Consider the following 23,386-nt stretch of genomic DNA (forward strand, 5'->3'; position numbering starts at 1 on the left):
ATGGTTGCCAGTGCAGAGGAGGAGGAGGGTGCAATACAGGGGTGGGGAAGTGAGAGATATAAACTACTGGGTGTATGATAGGCACAAGGATGTATTGTACAACACAGGGAATATAGCCAATATTTTGTAATAATTGTAAATGTAACGTAACCTTTAAAAAGTATATAAAAATTGTTTAAAAAAGAAATCATACTGAAAATTGGAAACAATTTAAATGTCCATCAACAGGAAAATGCACATATAAATTATTGTATTTCCCTTCATGGGACTCCTACATGGTGAGGAAAGTACATGAACTAGACAGATCTTTACGTGTCAGCATGGATGAACCTAGCAAAGATAACACTACATAAAGCAAATAACAAGAGAAAACATAGACTACTATATGCAGTTTAAGAATACTTAAAAAGATAGCCTAAATAGAAAGACATCCATGCCAGTGATGGAGACCAAGTTCAGAAGAGTGGTTACCCAGGGTCAGCTGGGGAGTGGCTGTGTTTGGGAAAGTGGTCACACCAGGCTCTTCAACAGGAATGGTAATGGTTAACTTCACATGCTGGCTGGAGGACAGAGGAGTGTCTGCGATCTTATAATGTGACCACGCTGCATGTAAAAGCCATTGCTGACCACATCTAGGGGATCTGATGCGCGGTAGCTGGTAGTGGGTGGAGGCATCCAGAAGGTGGTGGTAGAAGAGGAACGTTGTACACGTAACGCCTAAGGCCTGACCAGAGGACGACCACTGTTCTAGAAACTGGACACAAATCCAACTTCTACGGCCAATCTTAGAAGACAAACTGAGGCATATTTAAAATTTTAACACTTTATGTGAGCAAAAATAGATTCAACTCAGGCACCACAAAGCGGAAGAGGTGAGGAGCACTCCAGCCACAGGAGCTGCAGAGATGTTTATTTTAAAAGGGCAGAAGCAAAGCAAGGAAACGAGTAATTTGCTATGGCTTTAACGCCTAGTTGGTGGTTTGTGACTGGGTGTCCTCAGCGGTGTTCGTCACCCTGGGGCGTTGACAGGCTTAGATTTTGGTTGGCTTACGTAGGCGGCCACATCACTAGAGCCACCGCAGGCTAACGCCTCCTTGCAAGGTTAATTTACTAACACCAATTGTCTGAATCCTTCCTCTCACTCAGTCACTTCACTTCCTACGCCTCAGTTTATCTTCTGTAAAGTGGATATTCAGTAGGAAATTCTCTGTGGAGGTGTCAGGACGAAACAAGGTGATTATTAGTAACCACGATCATGTCCTGAATGCATGGAACACGTCAGCATTTGCCAACCACCGTGTCAAGTCAGCAGAAACTACAGAAATTAAGAGCTCTCCGCAGAAATTCACACACCCGTGCACCATGTAACGGACCACAGGCGGACGTTCATTCAGCCTTTCCTGTGTCCCTCAGAGAGTGCACGCTCTCGCCTGGGCGGGGCGAGCACAGACACTTATCGGGAGTTTACTTTTAAAATGAGTTGATACAACCATGTCTCACTTTTGTTTGGATGAGTCAGCAAACGGTTTTTGTTAATCCCAAATTCTCCACACCTCCTACCTTTCACGCTGCCCTGGTCTCGAAGCTCCCGCCCCTGCTCCTCAGGCCGCGTCCCCATAGGAGGCGGAATTGCGGGCAGACGTACGTCGTGCGGGCAGACGTACGTCGTGCGGGCAGACGTACGTCGTGCGGGCAGACGTACGTCGTGCGGGCAGACGTCCTGTAGCCCCGCCCCCACGGGCCCGCCCGGAGGCTTAAACCGCAGCCCCGCTATGCGGAGGGCCTTGATGCACGCGCTAACACCGGGCCGTGCGGGGGCTCCGGAGCGCGGCATGGAGGGGCCGGCCTATCTGGAGCCCGTGGCCCTATGTCTTCTGGCTGCGACACGGGTCCTGCGCACGCTACAGGGCCGCAGCCGCCGGGCGGTGGGCGCCCGAGGGCCCGGAAGGCGAGCCAGGGCCCCCAGGCGGGTGTGGGCATCGTGTCCGCAGCCAGCGTCCCCGAGGCCACGTCCGGGCCATGATCACTCGGTGAAGCTGCGCCGGGACAGCGCGGCCGACTCTTTCTTGCGCTCTGAGGACCTGTGCGCGCTGCAGGGCTCGGTGCCTCTGTCCTCCGTGCGCGCTTCCCTGCGGGAGGGCCTGCTGGACTTCAGGCCGACCGCCTCCGGGGGGCGCACTGGGCGCCGCTCCTGAGCACCCGCTGCCCCTGATCTGTATCCAGAGCTTCTTTCAGCCACGGCTTGTCGAGACAGGTTTGTACTTCCCGCTTCCAGGGGGCCTCGTGTGGGCGCTGAGAAGCGGGGTTTTAAATGCTGCAAGGTGGAGGGTGGGCACTAGAACCGGTGCCCAGTGCCCGGGTGTGCGTGCACTAGACGGGGCGTGCGGCCTAGGACTCCTGCCAGATCGGTGGCCCCGGCCGAGTGCCTTAAGGCTTCAAGGTCTCAGTGTTCTCATCTGTAGCATGGGCTTAACAGGACCGTCTGTGGCGATTACAAGGATGCACTGTGTTAATGCTTGTAGACTCTACAAAGTAGAACACTTAGCACAGTTTGGAGCATCGTTAATTGTTGCACAGATGTTACCTGGTCTGTTGAATGACTTTGCCTGGTACACACCAAAGCGATTAGGAAATGGATATATCCCAGCTTCACTTCCTTTCCATTCAAACAGGGCTCAGGAAAAAAAAATTTTTTTTCAATAGTTGTATCATATATAGTGGAAAGAGCACCGGTGTGAAGGCAGCTTAGGGTTTGAATTCCAGGACTTATGCTCTCTGTGGCCTGGGCAGGTTTCTTTTGCACTACATTCCCCACACTTGTAAAATGACATTAATAACCACTCTTTCTGTGGGTTCTTAGAATTAATTAAGCAGGTTATGTGTGTAAAGTAGCCTGGCACTTGAATGAGTGGTCAGAACCAAGGGCTGCTGGAGACGATGCTTCTGCCCTAGGTAAGCTCCCCTTCTACTGGGTGACAGGTAAACACAAGCACAGTAGTCAGTGCTCTGGAAGAAGTGAGTTCTGGTGCTACAGAGCACAGACTCTCTTTTTTTCTTTAATTTTTATTCTATATTGGAGGATAGTTGATTTACAATATTGTGTTAGTTTCAGGTGTACAGTAAAGTGATTCAGTTATACATATATCCATTCCTTTTCAGATTCTTTTCCCGTACAGTTCGTTACAGGATATGGAGTAGAGGTCCCTGTGCTATGCAGTAGGTCCTTGTTGATTATTTTATATATAGTCGTGTGTATATGTTAATGCCAAACTCGTAATGTATCCCTCCCCGCCATCTTTCCCCTTTGCAGAGCACAGAAACTTGGAAGGGAAAGTTCAGGGTAAGCTTCTTGGAGGAAGTGCCATCCTTTCTAAGGATATGTAGAAGCTCCTGGGGTGGCAGGAGAAAGCAGTGTGTGTTGAAGTTTGAGAAATGTAAGAAAATATGGCAAAACTAATGTACAGGACTGGAACTCAGGGTTTGGGAAAGAAATGAGAGTTGATACTGAAAACTTAGTGGGGCCCAACAGAAAGGCACCTTGTTTGTCCTGTCAGAAGTTTGGATGTTTATCCTGAAGGCTGCGGGAAACACCAAAGAACAGTGAAATGGAATTCTGGTTTAGAGGCTCACTTGGACCTCCATGTGGAAGGCAGTTGATTGGGTGCAGGGTGAATTGGAATCTAAGGGTCCCACTTAAGTTATAAAAGGTGGGACCGGGTTTTGCAGATCTGAGAGAGAATGGGTGAGGCCTGGTGACCAGTTAGAAAAGGGAGGGCAGCAAGCGTGGGTGACAGTTTACAGCTGCATCTTTTTGTGAGATACAGAGCACAGTAGAAAGGAATTGGGGGTGGCGAGAGGATCTTACTTCATCTTCAGTGCTTTAGAGGGGCCTGGTAGACAGGTCTGGGCCCGAGGTACAGATCTGGGCTTTTTGGGAGGACAGGTGTTTGAAGGCATGGTAGAGACTTAGGTTATCCACAAGAATATCCAAAGAATCATAGGTCTGAGAGTTTTTTTAAGTGGGTATATTTGAGGATGTTTATAAGCTGCGAGAAAGTAGCCAGCAGAGGAAGGGTGTAAAGATCTAGGAGAGGAAGTGATTGTTCATTTGTTTTTGAAAAGCTGAACACTTATCGTGTGCCTGGCCCTTTTCTAGGATCTGGGGTTCACACCATCTGTTATCTCTTCTGCAAGGATAGTTCAACTCATCCCCTGGTGAAGAGAAGTCAGATTATTCTTTGCATCCCATTCAGGTATAAGAACTGTTCCATACCTCTGAAGGGACTTTACTTAACCAGAATAATAAGTTAGAAATCAAAAGAAATTATAGTTGGAAGGGACCTGAAAGGCCACGGTACTTAATTTTGCCTAATATTTTACATTGAATGTAAGAAAAATTTATTGTAGAGCCCATTCTCTTCAGAGGTCCTTCACTGAACTTTCTTTATGTCTTGCATCCAGTGGGTCTATCTTGTAGATTTTGGCCTCCTCCTAAATTTGCTTCTTCATCCATATTACATTTTTCCCAGACTGTGGCAGAAACTCCTGGGTGGTTTCGCGGCCCCTGGGTTCAGTTCCTCTAAGTTCATCTGCCTACTCAGGTTAAGTGATCTTCTACCATAAAAAGATATGCCTAAAATAATGCTGCTAATGGCTTGCCCACACAGAGTTAGTGCATACTAGCCGCCCAGCGTGTGCTCTGCCCAGAGGCGTGTAGTCTGAACTACGTTCGGCCAGGCCTCATGGGGCTCTTTGGCCCTGAGGAAGCAGAGCTTTCTGTGGTCACTCCCTTTATCTAATTGGTCCTTCAGCAGCGTGGCTCCTTTTTCTAATCAGCGGAGGCACCCTTACTCAGCCAGTGGTAACCCCAGGCCTCATCACCTGTGGGATACAAGCCATGCTCTCTCCCAGGCTTGCTTCGGCCAACATCTCTATTTTCCTTTCTGTCTCTTCTCACACTTGGACCCCTAGCCTTTAGTCATCCCCACCTGCAGTATTTACTGTGCCCAGCAGGTGTCAGGCTTGAGTATCTTTTCACAGATGTTCCCTCTGCAGTTAATGCACCTCCTACTCCAGCTCTGCATAGCCTCATCTTTCTAGATTGTACTTCAGGGTTATCATGAAGCTGTCACTTAGATATAACTTTTTGCCTCCATAGGAACCTCTGTGCCTAAAGCTTACGTTTATTTGTCTCATGTGATTGAAATTTTAAGTCTATACATCTTCCTCCTTAATGAAGGCTTTAAGGGCAGGAGTCGTTTCTAATCCTTAGCACAGAGCAGATGCTTTTTTTTTATTTAGATGCTTTTTAATGATGATAAAATGTATGGTTTAAGTCACTCATTTTACAATAATTTTGCTTTAGGTTGTGACAGAAATAAAGTTTACAGAAGTCGTGTTCCTGCAATAAGAAATAAAGATGTGACCTCCAGCTGTGTAAAGCTCTTAAATGCTGTGTAAGTGCGTCGGGTGCGCTAAGGAGCCTGGAGCTAAGTGGGCTAGTTGTGAGAGAGAGAGACTTAACTATGTTAACAAAGGTAAGCCTTCATTGTGTCCTGCCAACATTTGGTAGTTGCTTTTGGGGCAAACTAAACCAATAAAAGTTTAAACTGTTCCTCCCCATTAAAGGGATTGAATAATTGGCTTCTTTGGTGCACCTGTGTCTTGTGAATTGTCCAGTTGGAGATGGAGGTTTAGAAAGTGAGTTTCAGCCTTGTTTAAGTCTCTTCCCATTAGACTGGTCTCGTGATTTCCTACACACCATGTCTGTCTACCTTTTCCTGTCTACCTTTTCTTGGTGTTGTTCATACCTGGATTGTCTCCTGTACCTGCTCAAACCTTGGTCCATTCTCATTTGTACCATGGAAGTTTGTCATGCTGGATACTGTCAGAATTAATCTTACTTAAGTTTGTGTTAAGCCACAAACCACATGTTTCGTATATTTTTTGTTTTTTCTGTTTGTTTATATTTTTATGGTTTCTCTTCAAGAAATATTATGGGAAGGGAAATAGCAAGATGTAAGAGCAAAAAAGTCATCATTCTCTTTAAATTGTTAGAACATCTATCTGCAATCATAATTATAATGCACTGTGGTATGTGTTAAAATAGGAAATATATGTAACATCCCATAGGAGCAGCAAATTCAGTGGTGTTGGTGAGGGTGTGTCATGGAAGTAATCACAAAGCAGGTGACTCTTGATTAGGGTCCTGAAACATTAGTGTCCCTTCCCTGTGTCCAGTAGTGGTCTGGAGGGGTCAGGAAGCCTGCCTTTCAATTTGAGGGAACAGAGGTTTTGAGGTCCTCTCTCTTCTATTGCTCTAGTATACTGCATAGCAGCTAATAAAATACTGGGTTTATAGTTGACATTTAAATCACTGATTGCTCATCAAGATTGGCATGTATCATTGGAAATGAAAATCAGAGGAGTCTTATGCTCTTTAGGTTTTTCTTTTTTTTCCTTTGTCTCAAAAGTATGTAGTACTTTGCTGAGTGGTTGGGAAGAAAGTTTGCAGTATTCAGTGTATTCAGTTTTAGTACCTAAATAGAATAGAACTCTTGCTGTAAACTGGAATAACTTTGTTACTGACAAGTTTTAGAATGCATCAGTTCATCAATTACCTGTTTGGGAAGATTGTAGTTAATGATTTTAAGAATGTGGCTGTAAACCTCCAATTGACTCAAGAAAAGCAAATAAGTCAAGATTGACAAATGTATAGGCTCTTCGTCTTACTGTGTGTGTGGTTTTTTATTTTTCCTTTTAGTTACTTGTCAAGGTATGATAAAGAACTCTATCACTCTTAAGACAGTAAACTTCACGGGGTATAATTTGACATGGCAGGGAGAAGATTACATGGCCAAGATCTTAAAGGTGATTTTATGTTTAAACTTTCATGAAAACATGTGATTGAAGCACGTTGACATATTGATACAGATGGCAGTTAATTTTTGTCTTTTAATACATGTGAGTGCAGCTTCTGTTTTGTTGAAAGAATCTGACCAAATGGTAATGTGAATTGCTGTTGCATAAAGTATAGTGTTGAATCCCCAGTCTTTGCACTTGAGTTTAACAACTCTGTGGTTTTCTATCTTCTTCCTGAGACACTATCTCAGGTCCATCCTCGTCACACAGAGTGGTAAATTAGAGAATGATTAATATCACCATTTACAGAAGTGAGACTGAAATCTCAACCATCTTGAACATAGGAACTGAAGGGGCCTCTCAGCAGTTCAGAGAGTTATTACCAAGCCAGTCGGCTGAATTCTGTTCAGTTTCTCCGTAGCAGAGCCCTCCAGGTCCTTGTTTTGAGCTTATTTATTTTTATACACAATTCTGTGTGGTTACTGTACATAATACTAAATAGTTGTATTAACTGGGTTTAACTGGTGATGTATTTACATCAAGATCTAACTTCGTTTTGTTGATATCTTTTTAGGGGCTTGCCATTCATCAAAGCTCGTGATGTATGTAATCAGTTGCTGGTGTGTAGCTATCATATTTATGATATGTAGGGCTTGAATTGGGAGAGGTGGATGGTCATTCTTCTTGCTTTTTAAACTGACAGAGGCTTACAGGAAGCATTTCCCTCTCTGAAATAAATCTGTGTAGAACTTGTCTGGTCGCTCTCCCAATGCAACTGTGTAGTTGTGTGGGTTTGGCACACAACTGGCAGCCTTGTGGTTATGTCTGTAAACAAGGAAGCCTGTTCTCCAGTCCGCACATCAGCTGTTACCCAGTGAAATGAACTTGACTGCCATTTCTGACCCCTCACGTGGAGCTGTCATACTCAAGAATGTTCATATGTTTTCAAGAAACGTTGTTTGCGGGCTATATGTACAAATTCCTGATCTAAAAGCCAATATAAAGCAACATCTACCAAACCTCTGCTCTCTCACCAAGGCCACACACATTCCCTCACTCATGGCCTCACGGCAAGCTAATACTGTCAGTATCAGATTCTCCTTCCCAGTGGTTCTGGGAGACTGCATAGTTGCTCTGTGAAAGGCACCACTGCTGAGGTTGAGAGAAGAGCATCTTGGGTGTCAGTCCTGCCCTTGCATGCCCAGAGAGAGAGGTGTGCGCCTCGCTCTCCTGTTGGGATTTTCCTATGCTGCAGGCTTGCTGCTTGTTGTCAAAATGATGTCCTAGTTACTTGTCTTCTGCATAGTTACATAATCCCAGCACACTTCTTTATGATCTGTAGAATTTTGTGGGGTTGTGGCCAGGTCAGGTTTTAAATGTTTGGAAATGTCCAACTGAACAACATTGCAGTGGCAGTGAAGCTTGACAGGAGAATTGTATTACTGTTACCCTAGTTTTGGCTTAAGGGTGATGAGAAGATGAAATTTTTGATGGGTCAGTTTTAGTTATGTATGTGTATGTGATTTACTTTTTTAAATTCTAACATCTATTATACACAGCTTAGATATGTTGACTTTCTGATTATTCTTCTGATTCTATATCAGTCCCTTTACTGATGTATTTTCCTCTGAAAAACTACATTTTCTTCCAGACTGTTTTTGTCTGATAGTGAAAAATAAATTTTTCATTTGCAGTCTAAAGTTGATCTGAGAAAAAATGGTTACCTTGGATCTTCCCTTGGCTTCTGTGAAAGAAACTTAATAAAATAATATGGGCAATTCCCATTACTAATCCTAACTGTGTACAACAGAGGTCTGTACAGTAACATAGCAAAAATAAGTTACTTAGTCATTGCCTGTTTTAGACTAAGGAGCAGTGAGAGACATTTATAAATAATGATACCTCGGATCACTTTTGTTAAATGTCCTCTAATATTTGCATATTTGGTATCTGGCTTATGTTGTCTTTTATACAATCTTGTCTTCTTTCTTTGCACTTTAACAACTCTGTGGTTTCCTATCTCCTTCTTGTGACACTCAGGTCCATCAGAATTTCCTGTGACTGTGACAGTAGAGGCTCCTTCCTCCTCAGAAATCGAAGAGGTTGATGATTCCTCAGAAAGTGTTTGGGAAGAGCCAGAGAAAATCAGTTTGAAACAAGAAGCATTGCCAGTACAAAGGTATCACTTTAAAGCTATAGAGAAGATTATTTTTCAAACGGAAGGCTGATTGCAACACGGCACAGCTTGTGTGAGGGTTCTGTTTTCTCCTCCCATCTGCGTTGTATCTCCTTGACTGGTTAAGCTTAGACCAAGGTGAATGGGGGACATTTGAACTCTAAGAAATAAAAATCAAAACATGTCGTTAGTAATATATTTTCCTTTCTTTAGTACCTTAGTATATTAGATTTAGGGAGAACCTTAGTGATCATAAGATAAGGAAATTGAGTTCTGAATGAATGTAGTCAGCTGATTCAGTGCTCTTGTTTTACAGATGAGAAAATTGACAATTCTAGTTGAACTGTCTTTTTATAAGAGGAAAATAGGGCCTCATTTTAAATAAAAGTAAAGTTGAAAAAAGTTTTGATGTTGATATTCTCCTTTCCTCAAATAAAAAATATCAAGAAGCTACATTCTATTACCAAATAAACCTGACCTCTAATGTCATTGCATACTTTTGTTTCTATGGACAGAAAAGAAAAATTGATTTTCATAAGAAATTTTTGCACCTAAAAAATAATACATTTATTTTATTTCAACTTTAATACAGAGCTGAACATTTCTAGTTAATAAAGGAACACCATTTGGGGGGGACCTTGTCTTTGTGCTACAAAGTCCATGTTTAATTTTTAAAAATTATTTAATATGATTTTCTTTTCATATGAAACATGAAACTTGACCGGTTTCAGAACTAATTATCCCATTATTATAGGACTATGGGAATTAACTCTTTGATTTTCAAAAGAGAAAGTCAGATTTTACTTTTTTAAATTAAAATTAATATAGAGAAATTTTACGAAAAAAACTTAGAAAATTATGAAATGTTAGAGTAGGAGAAATCTATATTTCATGTAGAGTTACCCCCTTTCATTTTATAAATGAGCACCTACAATTTGTAGCACGTAAGTGGTTTATTAGTAAATGGCAGAGTACGACAAGACCCTAGAGCATCTAACCCGCATTCCTTGTCATTTTAGATGTGTTGTATTCATTTCCTTCACGAGTAGACCAGGAGATTGTATTTCTAATAGCAATGATAGACACTGGGGAAGACCAAGAAGTTTACACACTGGGACCACAGAATAGCAGATTCAGAATGCACTGAGAACCCTTTCAGCTCTTCTCCGTTTTGACAAGACACTACAAGGATGGTATCAAAGTGTTTAATTATATAAGCCCACAACAATCAAGAGATTTCAACATAGTTTTGAAAGACAGAAGACAAGTGGAAGAGTGTGAAACCGAAGCAGTAGAACAGAGGAAAAGCATCATCTAGAATATGCACAGGGACCACCTGCAACTGAGGAGGATTCTGACCCCACCTGCAGAAGTAGCCCCATGCTCAGATGCGCATGTAGGAGAGAGGGTGGAGTTAGTTAAAAGTGTGACTGAAATAGGGGAGCTCATTGAAGGGTTGTGTTTGGAGGAACGGACTCCCAGCCCCGCCCTCACGCTCCTGAAATGAGATGCTTTCATTTTGAAAACAATGAAACTGGGGAGAACTAGGGCAGCTAGTGTGAGTTTTTACATCCTAGAAAATTGTGTTTGGGGGGGATCCTATTACAGTTACTCCCCGCTTTTTCCTGCATAAGAAACCAATCAGTCGTTGACTTCAGGGAGCTTTCTGCGCTCATTCTTAAATAGAAAATAACTGTCATTTGCCTGATAGTTGAGTAAAGCTTACAACATGAGAGGGGGAAAAAGAGTGAAAACATATCCTGGTAGGACCAGGGACAATTTAGGGAACAAAATAATTTAAGAAAAAACCCTAATTAGTATCCTGAGAGAGGTTTAAAAAGAGCTAGCAACTATAAAATAAGACTAGGGTGTTAATTAAAAAGAGAATGGTCAGAAAGCAAGAGAGGTCTCTTGGAAATGAAAATATGGTTGCTGAAATAAATTCAGGAGGAATTTTAAAAATTTCTCATTATATGAAAAAGAAAGACACAATGGAAAACGTGATAGCAATATGTTAGAGAGGCTGCATCTGGGAGATGCAACATGTTACTATTAGAAACTCCAGACCCAGAAAAAAAATGGAGGGAAGCTGTCAGGGGCAAGAAAATTCCCCACAGCTGAAAGTAGACATCAGGCCTCTGATTGAAAATAGTTACTCACGTTTTGAGCAAGATGAACAAGAATAGACTCGCACCTAGGCACCCTTCATTATGAAACTTTAAAATACTGAAAAAATAAATTAACATAGAATAAAATACTGACAGGATACATCCATTCCAGAGAAAAAAGTACTGGTCACCTAAAACAAAAAGTTAAAATCTGACTTTATCATACTTGTCATCAGCACCATGGATCCTGGAAGGCATTAGAAAGAAACCTCCAAAGTTTTTCAGGCACATAATTTTCACCCTAGGGGTTTGTATCCAGCCAAACTATCAGTCATAAGTGGAGGCTGAAGAAGATATTTTGTACACAAAGAAATTTGAAAAATTGACGTCCTGTGCTACACCTTAAGCTATTTATAGAAATAATCCAGCAAAATGAGGCAATAAACCAAGAAGGAAGGTAATAGGGGATTCAGTGCAGAGAGCAGCTAGTCTAGATTAGAGAGGCTTCTGTTGATTGTGTGATTGAGAGCTTAGAAACACCTTGAGGCATATTGTACTTACTAGGTATTCGGCACTGTTGGAAGGGAGGAGGGAGAGGAAGAGGAGAAGGAACTTGAACTCCAGAGGATAAAAGGCTATACGGACATAAACATGAAGCAAACTAAGCTATGGTTGATTTTTAACCTACTATTGGTGAGGAAGAGAAGAATCCACTTAAACTTGACACTATAGATGTCCCCCTTTTCAGCGACACACGGGGCTAATGACCACCTATGTAATTTGTTGTCCACACCAGAACACTTCAGTAGTGTAAGGAGGCGCTCTAATGCTGTAACATCAGGACAACAGGTATAAACTGGAACAGCCCAAGGCGGTTTGGGGTATGTGGTCACCCGGCACAAGGGCAGTGACACTGACACAGTATGGAACGAGGTGTAGTCTATACACAGAGACAGTACATCTGCAGTGGGCAATATTAATTTAATTGTAATAATGGCAATACTGTCTTGGTTTGCAGCTTTTATTGTCAACTTGCATGTAATAACAAATAACTAACCTAAACTATATTTAGTATGTATTTGTATTAACTTGGTATGTACTGAAATGTATTGTGTACTAGTATATACTTAGTATGTATATATTAGGCTTTAAGTGTTTTAGCATATATTAACTCATTTAATCCTCTGAATAGCCTTATGAGGTTGGTGCTAATATCATTACCACTTTTTTTTTTGGTACGCGGGCCTCTCACTGTTGTGGCCTCTCCCTTTGCGGAGAACAGGCTCCGAACGCACAGGCTCAGCGGCCATGGCTCACGGGCCCAGCCGCTCCGCGGCAAGTAGGATCTTCCTGGACCGGGGCACGAACCCGTGTCCCCTGCATCAGCAGGCGGACTCTCAACCACTGGGCCACCAGGGAAGCCCCTTTCCCACTTCTGAGAAAAGGAAGCTAAGACAGGGAAGGAACTTGCCGAGGCTGTACCTAATTTAGGGTTGGATCGAGGCTTTGAGTTTAGGCTCTCCGCCTGTTCTATTAAACCTTACTCCCTACTGACTCTCAAATAACAGAAGACTTAACTGCACATAGAACAGAATATAAATTTCAACTTTGACAACGTAAAAGCTAGGTTTGAAAGGTAGACAGGAGGTAGAAAAAAGGGAAGATGGTATGAATGTCCTCATTTTAGAAAGCGTGACGTTGAGAGAGGTTATAGTTGATCAACAATGTAGGTTTTTAAGTATATCACTACAAGTCAAAGAGATCATGAGCAGTGGAATAACTCATGATGACATAACTTTACTGAGCAGTGTGGACATAGGAAGAGTGTAAAGGAAATAAACCCTTACTTAGTAAAATAGAAAGTGAACAGATAATGTCTCAAATTTAGTCAGAAAATAGTCATGTAAGAGTATTACTTGTAAATGGGGAAGAATTCAAAATAACAATAGTTGGACCTCCCTGGTGGCGCAGTGGTTAACAATCTGCCTGCCAAGTCAGGGGACACGGGTTCGAGCCCTGGTCCAGGAAGATCCCACATGCCGCGGAGCAACGAAGCCCGTGCTGCACAACTACGGAGCCTGTGCTCTAGAGCCTGCAACACAACTACTGAGCCCACGTGCCACAACTACTGAAGCCCACGCTCCTAGATCCTGTGCTCCACGACAAGAGAAGCCACTGCAATGAAGAGTAGCCCCTGCTCACTGAAACTAGAGAAAGCCTGCACGCAGCAACAAGGACCAACACAGCCAAAAATAAAAAAATAATAAAAAAATAACAATAGTTGACGTAAACCTCATACAAAAGGAAATCCAAACAGCCAGTAAACACAGAAAAGTGTACGACTTCATTAAGTAATAAGAGAAAAGTGAGTCAAAACCAATGAAACCAGATGCTAATCAGTTTGACAAATACATAAATAAAGTGTGGTACTATCAGGTATTGTAGACCTGGAGTACTATGGGAATCTTCTACCCTGTTCATACTGGAGTATAAATCGACACAACCACTTTGGAAAGCATTTAGCACTCTCCATCAACTGAAGGTATATAAATAGCCTGTGAGCCAGCAGCCCTCACCCCTGCCCTGTGTAAATGCACCAGAATAGCCGGTACAGCAGGATTCCTGTCCATGATTTGCATTAGCACAAACTGAAAACAAACTGTCCATTAAGAGTCAAAAATTTAATAAATTATGCATATTCATACAGTGGGAAAACTATCAAGCAATAAAATTGAATGAACTAGAGCTACAGGCTGCAATGTGGATGAATTTTTTAAACCAATGTTGAGTGAAAGAAATAAGAAAAGACTTCATATACTATGATCCTCTACATAAAGTTAGATGTTGACAAAACTAAACTCTTTTGTTAGGGATGCATGCAGGTTAAGGGAAAGGATTGTCAAGAAATGAGGATGGTGTTTAACTGGGAAGAGGGAAGGAGATTGTGATGAGAAAAGGATATGGGGGGCGGGTTTGAGATGCTGACAAGTATCAATACTTTCAGATTCCAGTAGTGGTTATGTAAGTATTCTCTTTTTATTTGTCACATTGAGAGTTTTGTCCTCTGCACTTCTCAGTACACATATCGTATTTTACAATTAAAAACCTGAGTAAAGAATCGGTCGCTTCTTGACTGCTGGATGTGGGAGTGGGATGAGACCATTTCATTTTAAGCCCTTCACTACTGTTTGCGTCCACATGTTATTCATTCAGCCTTAATTGGACATATGCTGTGTACCAAGCACTCTTCTAATTTTATATGTGTTTTAACTCATGTAATCCTCACAAGAGCTCTGTGATGTGGGAGCTTATCTCCATTTTATAGATGAGGAAGTTGAGGCCTAGAGTTATAGAACTTGTCCAAGGTTATATAGCTAATGGGTAGTGCCAGGCCCATTTGCCTCAGAGTCTGAATTTTTACAATACAATCTAAAAGAGAAATTTAATTACTAATTATAAGCCAAAAAATTGCACATTAAAGAAGATGACAAGTTTTCATCTATCCAGTTAGAGAAAAACACACAGTCTGTCTTTCACACACCTACATCTTGTATTGGCAGGGATTTTCCTTATTAAGCAATTATTTATTGACCATCTATTGTGCTGGCACAGGTGCTGGGGATAAACACTTAATAAAATACACCCCCTATCTTCAAATAACTTGCACTCTAAGTGAGGAAGGAAGCCAACAGTTACAGTAGAGGTTATATACCAAGTGATACATCGCTGATGGCAGTGTAAAATCTCAGAAATCTTTTGGAAAGAAGTTTGGAGACAGGTACCTCAGAGCCTTAAAAATGTTCATTTGCTTTGACCTCAAACTCATTTTTATGGATTTATTGCAAGAATGTTATTCTCAATACAGAAAAAAGCCTTTATGCATAAAAACGGTTATTTTGTCTTATAATATTGAAAAGTTGGAAAGAATTTAAATGTGTAAAATGGTTAACCAGTAAACCCACTCAGTGGAATATTTTGTTGCCCACAAAAAAAAAAATCAAGGTTATGAATCCCCTGATTATATGAGAAATTATTGATTTCAATGTTAAATGGAGGAAAGGTGAACATAAACTTTGATATCCAATATGATGGGAGCTTTGTCCCAGAAAAATCACCCTAACCAGTGTACAGAAGGGAGGAAGGGAGAGCAGATGATAGGAAGGGAAATTATTCCAAAGCCTTATCATTAGTCTTACTTAAGTAATAGAATATCAAGTAATTTTACTTTCTAATTTTTTTGGTTCCATATTTCCATGTAAGGGATATGAATTATTAATACTTTGTAGTAGGAGGACACACTTTTTCACAAAAATTTAACACTATTCTAATTCTCTCCACTAGAGGGAGAAACTATTCCAAGTAATTGCACTTTGATGTGCTATTTTGAACCTGTCAGGAAGTTTTACTCTACTTTCCTCTGACTGTGGTGAGGGTTGGTTTGTTTGCTTATTTGTTTAGAATTTCTTTGAAATTGGTTTTAGAAGATTTATTAAACCATTATATTGAAAGTAGAGGAATTTTTCCATTTTTTCCCCTTTTTCCCCATTGAAAACTTGGCTGGCTTTAGTAATGAAACATTAAAGAATTTGAAGTTCTTAGACTGTCAGTTTTTTAAACATGATCTGAATATAAAAATATATGTTCATTGAGCAAATTTTTGAAAAAATGAACAACTCATTGAAGGAAATAAAAGCCACCTCTGCATGTACACACACCTAATCTGCTCTTTTGTCTTAAAGAAGTATCAAAAATATTTTGTCTTGTCACTAAATACTCTTCTACATCAGAGAATTTGATTAAGCTTATGCATCATCTCCCAGGAAAAACGCACAGATGTATTTTGAATGTAGAACTCCTGAAGCCCATTCATTAACTCTGGTTGAGACCTGTTGTCATTCTTTTCTTAGTGGCTTCATAGCGCATTCCTTCAGACGGTGAGCTGTTTTTGTTTAAACCAATCCCAATTTGGAGGCTCTTAGCTTTCTTCTAGCGTTTGGTTATAAACAATCTTATGACATCATGTTGGTAGATAAATCTTTGCCCACATCTTTGATTTCCTTAGGGTAAACCCTTGATGTAGGAGTGTTGTTAGGTACCAAAAGCTACTCTCCAGAAAGTGATACCAGCTCCTCTCCCAATGATGGCATATAATAGAGTTCCTCATTCTTTAAGTGATTGTTCAAAGCAGCTAAAATGTATAAATATACCGTACTGTTTTCATAAGTGTAGGTATTCTGATTGTTTATCGCTGCATAGGAAACCACCCTGAAACAGTGGCCTAAAACAATGAAAATCGTTTATTTTGTTCACAAACCTGGAAGTTGAGTAGAATATTAATTCTTTTACTACACTCTTACTGACTGAAAACAATACCTGTTTAACTAGCTAACAGTTCTGTAGGTCAGAAGTCCAGGCACAGCGTGACTGGGTTTCCTGCTCAGATACACACGGGAACATGTGAGTTCCCTCCTGAGAGTGTTAAAGCACGTGAAATTTAAGTGTAAGACATTGAGCCCCAAACGTTGGATGTTCACCATAGTTTGTGTGGGTCACAGAGCTGAAATCAAGATGTCAGTCTGGCTGTGTTAGCATCCAGAGGCTCTGGGAAAGAATGCCTCCAGGCTTCTTCGGCTTGTTGGCATAATTCAGATTCTGCAGTTGCAGGACAGAGGTCCCCATTTCCTTGCTGGCTGTCAGTCGGGGGACAGTCTCAGCTCCTAGAGGCCTCTCGCTTGCCTTCCCTGCTGCAGCATTTGACTTCTTCAGAGCCAGCAATGGAGAGTCTCCCTCTTGTCTCTTTTGTACTTCAATTCGGGAAGAGTTCAGGTCCTTTTCATGGGGTGCCTGAGCAGGCCATATCCACCTAGAATAATCTCCCTATCTTAAAAAATCAACTGATTTTGAACCTTAATTCCGTCTGCAAAATCCCTTCACTACAGCTAGATTTAGAGTTTGATTGGATAAGTGGAAGGTTTGTGTACTTCAGTAAGCAGGAGTCTTAGGGGCTCTGTTAGAATTCTGCCTAATGCAAGCAGTGTCCCCACTTCACAGACCGAAGTGTCTTATTTCCTGAAACTCCTAAGGGAGTTTATCAGTGTTCATTTTATTTCAGTGACCTTGGTGAATGGGAAGACTACCACCTCCGTGAGCAGGAATGGCACCCAGCTTCCTGAGTCCACAGTGTGGCTCTGCTGCTTAGTGGTGTGACCTTGGCTGTGCTGCTCTACTTACTCTGCTTCTCTGCCTCTGTTTCCCTCATCTGTAAAATAACATGGCGTTAGTGATTGTTTTTTCCTCGTAGGGTTTTTTATTTTATTTATTTATTTTTGGCTGCGTTGGGTCTTTGTTGTTGCTGGCGGGATTTCTCCAGTTGCGTCGAGCAGGGGGTTACTCTTCGTTGCGGTGCGGTGGCTTCTCTTATTGCGGAGCACGGGCTCTAGGCACACAGGCTTCAGTAGTTGTGGCACATGGGTTCTGGAGCGTAGGCTCAGTAGTCGTGGCACACGGGCTTAGTTGCTCCGTGGCATGTGGGTTCTTCCCGGACTAGGGCTCGAACCTGTGTCCCCTGCACTGGCAGGCAGATTCTTAACCACTGTGCCAGCAGGGAAGCCCCCTCTTAGGGTTTTGATGATTAGATTATCTAATACCCAGGGAACTCCAGGAACAGTGCTTGACTGTAAATTGCTTTAAAAGTGATTACTTTTTAAAAACATGCTTTTGAATCTGCAATTATGTAATTCAGGTATGTTAAGCATGTTCATTAATAGGACTTCCTGCTATAAAGAGACCCACAAATAAAAATAGAATTTTTCTTTCTTGGTCTTAACTTCTTATTTCTGACTTACTATGTTATACGCATATGCCTTTTATGGTGGGCTGCCACAAATTTATGTTGGAAAGAGTGGAATTTAAATAAATCTTACCTATGCTAATTTGATAGATTTTGATAATTCATTTCACTAGCATGGTATGATATTACCAGTAGCAGACTAAAATCTGAGTTCACTTCTGGCTCTGCCCCTAAATCCTGATGAGACCAATAGCTGGAAAGGCTTTGGGATATTATACTATGAATTAGTTATAATATTGACTCTGTTTGTTTAGGATAACCTGGAGGAATGCCTAAAGCAGTTAAAGGAGGAAAGAGTAATGAGACTGAAGGCTGATAAACGAGTCAGTGAGGTAAACAGATTTCTTATTCTGCTTTAGAGAGTGTTTTGGTTTTATTTTGATTTGATTTTAAGCCATATACACATAATTTGTAAGCTTTAAAACTGTAATATGTTGCAAATTGGTTGTGTCATATGGACTTTTGCATTTACTGGTATTTAGTGATCATATGATCTATATTCCAGAAAGCATGTTTTTAAAAATGGGAAAATCTGGTTTTGTGTGTGTGTGTGTGTGTGTGTGTGTGTGTGCGCGCGCGTGCGCACGCGTGCTTTTATATGACATTAGCTTATTTCCTGTTCATGATTCTTTGATTCAAGAAGGCACTTTTTGTGCATATACTGTATATACAGTAACATAAAAGACACGATGAGACTCTCCTGGCAATGAATTAGGAAAGTGAATCATTTAAATAAATTTAAGATATTGGAAAACTTCTAAGAATGCAATGAAAGATAAAAATATATACTATGAGAATTACATTAGGGAATGTGCATGAAAGCAGGGCATAATCTAAAAAGTTCTATCCAAATATAATTTATCACAGGGTGAGTGTAGGGAGGAATTTTTGAAAGTGCATCCATTGGATTGGCGGACACTCATTCAATAAATGTTGAGCACCTGCTCATGTAAGGCAAAAGGGGCATCATGAACATTAATGGCCTTTCTGAGAAATACTAGAGTTGAGCTTACAGGGGGTTTTAAGTGCATAGATGATGAGCGGAAGGGGAAGAGTGCACGGGGGGAATATTTTCAAGAAGCCAAAGAAAATATTGGTGATTGTACATTTAATAAATTGGGTTGGGTATGATTTAGGACTTTTAAATGTAAGCATTAGATATTTTGCTCACTAAAGTTAATCCTTAACATTCAGCAGAGATGTAATATGTTTTATTCAAATCAGATTCTATATTTCATTTTCTAATTTAAGAGAAACTTAAAGCAGGTCATTTTCTAATGTGGAATGAGGCTCCATTATGAATTGAACTAGTTAGAAATGTGATATTTTGTGAAAGATCATTAATAAAATGGTAACTTTGGTTTATTTATATACCACCTAAGTGTTATATAGGAAACTTTGTTGGGTGCCTGTGGGTTTTGGTTACTATGTGATACGGTCTCTGTCTTTACTGGTGGAGAATTAGGTTAATTACAAATTAATTACAGTTTGAGTGTTTTAGTTTTGTTCCTTGAAAATAGGCAAGACTACTTCTGATGACAATGAGAAAAAATCATGTCAGACATTTTTAGTCTTCTTTTATAGCTGGAACATGAAAATGCCCACTTAAGAAATATGAATTTCTCTTTGTCTGCAGCCCTTCATGCCCACTCATTGACAAGCATGATCCTGGATGATGCAGGTGTTTTGGGCAGCATTGAGAATTCTTTTCAGAAGTTCCATGCTTTCTTGGATCTCCTTAAAGTTGCTGGGTTAGTTCATTTCTCTTCATGGCGTTCTTCTCTTTGCGACTATAATGGTAGTTTGCTGAGGAACTGGAGCAATTTTCATCACTTCCGTGGCCATATTTAGTGTAATTATAGGTAATATAGTTGACTTTTTAAAATAAGGAGTTAAATTTGTTAATAAATGCAAATAGGGAAGCCTGCTTTGGTAGAGTGGGGAGCTCATTATAAAAGAGTAACCTGTAAATAGAGTAATTAGTAGGTGTAGTTTTTTGTAAGACTAAATTGAAGGCAGTTTTCATTGAAAATATTCGGGAATGCATAAGAATTTTCCTATCTTTCACTTATTTTGCTTGTTTGATAAGTTTGAATTAAAGTTATTTTTGCCTTAGACATAAAAATTATTAAAAATCTGCAGGGGAGATATAGGTCCGTGGTTTTCAACTGGGAGCAATTTTGCTGGAAGAGGGAAGTGGAGACTGATAGTTGATGGAGTGGTGTTTTGTCAGTGAATGAATTGGTGTTGGTGTTGGGAAGGAAGGAACAAACACATTCTTGGAAACTGGAGGAAAGGTGGTAAAGAAGTGTGGGAATAGAGGTGTGACTGGCAGTGGATGACATGCATGGTACATGTTGAAGCTGCTAAGTGAGACAGTGGGATGTGTCTTAGAGGATGAATCTGGAAAGGGCTGAGATTTAGGGGGAGAGAGAGGCTTGTAGTCTGGAGTAGGATGTTGGCTTTTAAGATTTTAGAAGTATTTCATGATTGTAGGTCTGGGGAAATCTAAACTGCTCTTATGTGATTATAATAACCTTTGTCTTTTCTCCTTTTCTCCTCTGGTCCAGGCTTGGGCAGCTGGCCACAATGGCTGGTATAGATCAGTCAGATTTTCATTTACTAGGTCGTCCCCAGATGAATTCTACTGTTAGTAGTCCACGTAAAGAAGAAAAGAAGGGACTTGAAGAAGAAAAATCAGAATCAAAACAGGGTGCCCCAGGACAAATGCAAAATATCCAAGTAAGTGGACAGAACAGCACTTAATGATTCTAAGAGTGATTAGCAAAAAGGAAATGACCAAGTCAGGGGGAAAACAATAATGATCAGTCTCTAATAGTTCACATGCTCGGGAGCTAGAAGACTCTGGAATCCTTTCCAAATCTGAGATTAGTAAATGTGTGCCCATTTCATGACACTGTATTGTTGTAAATAAGGAGACTGGAAGTTCTCTAGAAAATTTATGAGTTAAAGCAAACTATCCTTATTAGAGAAAATATTCCAGATTTTAAATTATATAAATGTCTGTTCTATTCATATTTTACTTAGGTTTCCATTTGTATGCAGTCAGCTTACAATGAAGGTACACATACTGATATAATTTTTAAAATAAGTAATCCAGACATAGCTAATAGGTAACATATCATAGTGAATCACCTGGTTATGGAAATGGGAGGGGAAACCTGTCAGCTTTTCCTCTAGCCTTGCTTGGAGCCCCCATCAGCCAATCTCAGACTGGTCTTGGGAACTGACAGCTTGAGAACACAGTCTGGTCACAAACTATATACTGTTTGCATGTGCCTGGAGGATAGAAAAGAAATTAATTATCTTACAGAATAGGGTTTTATTTTTAGTGAGGGAAAGGAAATGGGTAATAAGTACCCCAATCACCAAAGTCTGAAAATGTAGCGGACATAGTCTTGGATATAGCTAGGTTAAGCTACGAATCACTTGGCAAGATATAATTAGAAAAAAACTGGCTCTGAAATCTTCTGAATATTGACTGTGTTAATAATAAGATCACAGAGTAACATTGAAGTTTTGAGCTCTACTTTTTAATGGTTGGCTCTGTTCATCACTGAATTTTTGTCTTGTCTTTTGTTTTTCCGTCCAGTTTCAGAAAATTACAGGTGACGCTAGGATTCCTTTGCCTCTTGACTCCTTCCATATCCCAGTGTCTACTCAGGAGGCCTTAGAAACTTCCAAAGACAACCTGGGGTCCCAGTCACAGAGCAGCGGCAGGAGTCTTTTGAAGATTCATTGCTAGAACATGTTCGCCCTTCAGCAGACGTCATTTCTGGAACTGGAAGTCAAAGAAAAGAAGAGGAATTATCTAGAAATAGCAGGTCTTCTTCAGAGAAAATGAGCAAAGCAGGTGAATATACCAAAAAATACTCTGCTAGGAAACAACCTCGGAAGGACCTGCATTCCTGCTCTGACTCACCTGTAAAGCAGAAAAGCAAAGGAATTGGGCAAAATAATTCTTTGGTTAATAAACCAATTAAAAGTGAGTCTTCAAAAAAACATTTCTGTTAAGAAAGAGAGTAGAATAGTGACTTTCATCAAAGACAACTAAAAGTAAACTCAATCTACTAGAACATTCTGAAAGTGATACTCCTGGATCTGATTGTGAATTTCAAGAAAGCATCCATACTCTATCATGCCTAACATAGGTCTAAATCTTTTAAAATTATGTTTTTGCCTTCACATTTTAATAAATTACTTATGTTTTTATTATAGCATATGGTGGTTTCAGTTACTTGACTGGAAGCCATTAGAGAAAGATTTATCTATACTTTTTTATTATAATGAAAGTTTTGGTGTACTTTTCCTTGTGACACTTTGCACCATTCATTCAGCTAGTGTTTACTGAGGGCTTCATATGTACAGTACTTTTCTGGGTGCTATTGCTTTCAGCAGTGAACAAAATAAAGCCTTTATTCTCCTGGAACGAGCACTCTGTGTTGGGAGAAAATATAAACAACAAAGCAGGGTAAGGGTTAAAAAGAGATGGGAATAATAAATGGAATAGTTTTACCATTTGGTTAAATGTCAAACTATTATAAATCACATGGCCAGAAGCCATTGAGGTATTTTAATTCACAATAACCAGAGAGCCTCAAACATTTACCAAGGCACTTAACCGTGTTTATGGATTACAGCAACGCTCTGAGGTAGGGAACTGTTACCATCCTCGTCTATAGATGAGGAGTCTGAGGAGACATTATGTGAGTTGCCCAGAATTACACAGCTGTAAGTAAGTGGAAAGCTGCAATGTGACCCGAACCCATGCTCTTTTTTTTTTTTAAATGTATGGACTTTATTATGTTTCATTTGTTTCTGATTTATGTGAATTTTTTCTTTAAAGATTTTTTCTGATATCGACCATTTTTAAAGTGTTTATTGCATTTGTTACAGCATTGCTTCTGTTTTATATTGTGGTTTTTTGGCCACAAGGCATGTGGGATCTTAGCTCACCCACCAGGGATCGAACCCTCACCCCCTCCATTGGAAGGCGAAGTCTTAACCACTGGGCCACCAGGGAAGTCCCCCTTCTGTGACTATTTTTATGGCACTTTTTTTAAATTTTATTTTTTATTGACGTATAGTTGAATTACAGTGTTGTGTTAATTACTGCTGTACAGGAAAGTGACTCAGTTACACATTTATATACATTCTTTTTCATATTCTTTTCCATTACGGTTTATCACAGGATATATAGTTCCCTGTGCTCTACAATAGGACCTTTTTGGTTTTTTTTAAATACATCCACTTTTTTTAAAATAAATGTATTTTTTTTTTTTTTTTATTTTTGGCTGTGTTGGGCCTTTGTTGCTGCACGCAGGCTTTCTCTAGTTGCGGTGTGCAGGCTTCTCACTGTGGTGGCTTTTC

At 40.4% G+C, this 23,386-nt stretch overlaps 1 pseudogene; it reads left to right on the top strand.

Annotated features, from left to right (window-relative positions):
- The first annotated feature begins 1,832 nt into the window (after positions 1-1,832).
- Positions 1,833-23,138, top strand: LOC132430107 (centrosomal protein of 78 kDa-like; annotated as a pseudogene).
- The last annotated feature ends 248 nt before the right edge of the window (positions 23,139-23,386 follow it).

The sequence above is a fragment of the Delphinus delphis genome, chromosome 1, assembly GCF_949987515.2.
Source record: "Delphinus delphis chromosome 1, mDelDel1.2, whole genome shotgun sequence".
In the NCBI taxonomy this organism is placed as follows: Eukaryota; Metazoa; Chordata; class Mammalia; order Artiodactyla; family Delphinidae; genus Delphinus; species Delphinus delphis.